At 40.9% G+C, this 4,452-nt stretch overlaps 1 pseudogene; it reads right to left on the bottom strand.

Moving 5' to 3' along the window:
- Nucleotides 1-549: 549 nt before the first annotated feature.
- Nucleotides 550-1,445, bottom strand: LOC147887332 (germin-like protein 8-2 pseudogene; annotated as a pseudogene).
- Between the last annotated feature and the right edge of the window lie 3,007 nt (nt 1,446-4,452).

Below are 4,452 nucleotides of genomic sequence, written 5' to 3'. Positions count from 1 at the left end.
ACCATGGGAATATCTTTAGGCCACGCTTCTAGTTCTCACTAATGAGAGTGCCATGTGAACACACTTTGGGTGCCCGTGAAGTGTTTGCAAAATACTGGCACACTATGCAAAATGGAACTTATAAGTTTTTAAATTTACATAAGAGATTTGTTTGCAATTTTCAAAATTTGTAATTTTACTTATAATTTCAACTTAAAACTTGAAAAGCTATATGAAAAAGTTTCAGGAAGGAAAGTTGAAGGATTCTCTATATAGAAACATAAAACTTCTCTGTGAATCGTGGTGCCCCCTAGAGGACATATGAATGTTGTGTTTTGAAGAAAGAAACTCCAAAATCCCATAGATGTGAAGCTCTTTCAAAATGTTTCTTTTAAATATGATGGTTTTCCACTAAAGCGTAAGAGAGCGTAGATCATAATCTTTGAGAAGACAATTCAAGTTAATGATGTCACTCGCAACGTCACGTCAATAAGCAAAAGTGAGATAGTGTAGAGTGTAAACATTTGTTGGACGGTTAGCAATAGTGAACTATGCCTAGTTGAGCGAACATTTAAGCATATAAAGTTACCTCACTCCTAAATTTACTACAGAATCATTAGCATTGAATCTAAGCTTGATGCACAAACAAGTGCACAGAGCATTATTTAGTTTGGATGGAGTATTTGACTAGTTGTGCAGGGCACTATGGCAAGCCCCCAGCCAACTTGGTCATTTCAATTTGAGCAGGAGTGTATTGACGAATTCGATCAGGCAGTTTTTCCAACGCTATCTGTGAGACTGTAGACCTCCTGCTTATCGATGCCGAAGGTAGTCTCCAGCACTTGCTCAGGAAGAGGAGGTTTGGCGGCGAAGAGGGCAGTGGCCAACAGCGATACCCCCGGATTTTGAATGTTCAAGCCGGATATGGCAAGGGCAGATTTATGCGCATCCGCGTTGAGCTGGAAGTGAACCAGCCCTCGGGGGAAGACAAAGAGGTCCCCAGCGTAAAGCGTCTGCTGGAAGAGAGTGTTATTGGTATCCACAAAGCCCACTACCAATTTTCCCTGAGCCAGGAAAAGAACTTCGGTGGCGCGAGGATGGACATGAGGTGGAACCAGGCCGCCTGGTGCGAAGTCGAGACGAGCGACGGACAAACCCTGAGTGTTGAGGCCAGGAAACGTTTGGGCGTCGGCGAGCGTGACATTGGAGCCCAACGGGTTGTTGACATCACCTGCCTGATGCAGCAAGGGAGAAGTGAAGTCGTATACAGAGACCTGATTGGCGTTCTTGCAAAGAAGGCCGTTTATGGTGATGTCTTGGTTGGGTAGAGCGACGCAGAAATCTTGCAAAGGATCGGCGTCCGTGGCTGCAACATGGAGGGAGGGAGAAGCAAGAGCCAGCAAGAAGAGGAGGGGCAGTGCGGCCCTAGCGAGAGTGGTGATTGTGGACGTAAATTCAGCGGCCATAGCTGTGGTACAGCAGGCGATGCAGACGAAAATGTGGGGAGTGTAGCTGCTGCTGGAGAGGGATGTTAGAAATGCAGGTAGCTTCTGAGAACGCAATGCAAGGGAGATCGTGGTGATAGTGCAGCGCAAGTGTGCTCCTTATAAAGTCTGCCTTGGACCAGGTCGAGTTCGTGATCCTTTCGGTCTGCTTTGGACCAAGTCGAGTTCGTGATCCTGATAGGTGACGCAATCTATTGAAATTCAGATGATGGGCTACTGTTTCCTTCTTCTACAACTGTTGCTAAATCAACGAAAACAACGATGAAACATTCCACCCAGTACGCGAAGGCCTAAATTAAACTGGACATATGGTGCTAAATCAACGACAATAACTTTGAAACATTCCACCCAATAAATTAAACTCGAAAGCATCTCTAGCTTGTGTTTTGCTTGTGGGAGTCGATGACTCCAGGGATGTTGTTTAATTCAACGACGCTGATAGTGTGACTTACGGCCACGGGTCACATGCTTGTAACAACGTCTAACAACTAAGACTACAAGTCTAGCGACTCTAGCTACAAGTCGCCATGTACCTAGGAAACATATTACTACTTCTTTAAGGATAGGTTGGGAATCCTCTTTAAAGGAGAGGTTAGTGAGTGAGGGCTAGGCAGTTGAGTGAGGCTTAGTATGTACGTGCACACACACAGATGAGTGAGGCTTAGTGAACATTGCTTTTAGTTGGAAAAAAGGTTTTAATGCATGTTTAAAAATAAAAGCTTAAAATGAAATATATGTGTGTGTTTCAGACTCTAGGCCACACACACACATATAGACACACTTATAGGGAGGGGTTGCCATGTGGTAGCCAAAGGGGAGTACGAGCCTAAATCAGTGTGTTTGTGTGTGTACGTATCCTAGGTTAGAGTTTTTTAATTATAAACGGGAACATGCTGGCTTTTATTAAACTGTAAGGGGAAAAAAATAATTACAAAATTGTGGTCACTATACTGCAAAAACTGCCCACGGCATACAACGATTAAACTTAAACATCACACCTAATAACCATCTACATAGCACTATGAAGATCTCACAAGCACATTCCCGCCAACTTCCTCATGACAAGCACATTCCCACCAACTTCCCAGCAAACACACTCTCCGCCATGGAACGAGTGAAGATCATCTCATTTCTAAGACTCTAGATACCCATAAAGATTATAGCAGCAGAGACCCTTGGGATGTTGTTGTTGTTGATATCACTACTTCGACTTGAGCAAGTATGGGCATACTATTTCATTAAGGGTGTAGATGATCTAATAACCATGCAAGGATGAATAGGTAATCCGATGAAACAATTCATTGTACTATCACAAGGAGCTTCCAACCGTTCACTCTAGAAAAAGGAAATTTTCTAGATATAACTAGGCATTTTAGTATGTATATCTCCCTAGATAAAATGCATACCCCTATCTAGGAAAAGAGGTTGTCATCTAGGAAATTAGATGAGTGTGCTACATTTTTTTATAGGAAAAATGCACACCTCTATCTATGAAAAGAGATTGTCACGCTACTACACACGGATCCTATTACGATGTTTATGTACCAATGTTTAGCACGCATAGGGTGCTAATCATCGATATAAAAAGCATGCATCCGTAAAGTGTCGCTATATAGTGATGTTAGGCAAACGTCGCTATATAGCGACTATTATAAGAGTCGCTATATAGCGACACTGATATACTATTTGATAGCGACATTTTCCAGAGAGGTTTTTTTACTCATATAGGCATTGAAAGTTAGTTTTTTCCAATGATAAATTTTTTTAAATTTTCATATATCTTTGATCTCATAGAGAATAAAAATATGAGAGCATGTACATCAAGTCTTTGAAGCTCATATATTCATGTCCAATTTTGAGGTGAAAAAAATCAATTAAGTCCATTTACATCAACTGTTTAGTCTAAGGCGCCAAAGAAGTCTATCTCCAACTCTATACTGATTTGATCTCCTATATCATTATCGTACTCTAGCATCGTACATTCACCTAAAAGTACTTGATCATCTTCTTCAATAAAGTGTGGTGATTCTTGATGATAGTTGTCTTCTTTCTCAATATCGTGATCTCCATCTTCCTCATGTGTGATGTCATTATGCGCATCTTTCTCTTGGCTCATATTGTGATCTTCATCTTCTTCGCTAGATTCATCGGGATCAATTGGATCCGGCATTGGTAGTGGCATCTCCATATCCACATCTCTATCTTCAAAAATTTGCTCTTCAAAAATTTGCTTACTTCGTGGTGCAACTTGGATCACGTACCACCATCTTGGATCTGAATGATCCGGATGAAAAACCACCTATATTGAAGATGGGTGCCAAATGTCATCAATTATATATATGAAATTATGCTCAAGTACATGTATCAATGGATCTTTAAAAACGAAAGCTTCGATTAATTAAATCATTAGTATGTACCTGCTCACAGTGCTCGGGAAGAACAAAAGTATCACTTTCATCGATCCAATGTTTGGTGGAGTCTATTGCAAAGAAACCGCTACTATCTTTTCTCACTGTCACATGGGGACTGTTGTAAGTAGTTCTAAACCATTTTACATAAATAATGAAAATACTAAATCGTCAAAAAACAACTTCATAGATTTCGCGTATGGTTCCACACGTATGGTTCCACAATAATCCACAACTGTGAGGAGAGAAGATTGGTATCCGAAGCACTTGCTCGGCTATCTTGTGTGAAGTTAGCCATGACTCCACAATCATACGTGACTCTCTTTGAATCGATGCATTCCACGTGAAAATGTCATCCATATGACCATAATGCACTGTACTTTTTAAACTGTAAAAGTGCATCATTGAAACAATGAAGATGCATCTATTTTATCACGTATATTGCCACAAATAATTACTTAATTACGTCAAGAGCTAAGAAACTTACATGCACCATACATCCAGATGACAACTCTCGCTTGCGCTCATTTATTGTCTCTCCATCGTGGTTGCGTTCGCCT

Source organism: Dipteris shenzhenensis, chromosome 23, assembly GCF_047967505.1.
Source record: "Dipteris shenzhenensis isolate YYH24624 ecotype China chromosome 23, Dip_SZ_1.0, whole genome shotgun sequence".
NCBI lineage: Eukaryota > Viridiplantae > Streptophyta > Polypodiopsida > Gleicheniales > Dipteridaceae > Dipteris > Dipteris shenzhenensis.
The sequence above is the reverse complement of the archived record's forward strand: the minus strand, read 5'-3'. Positions and strand labels throughout refer to the sequence as shown.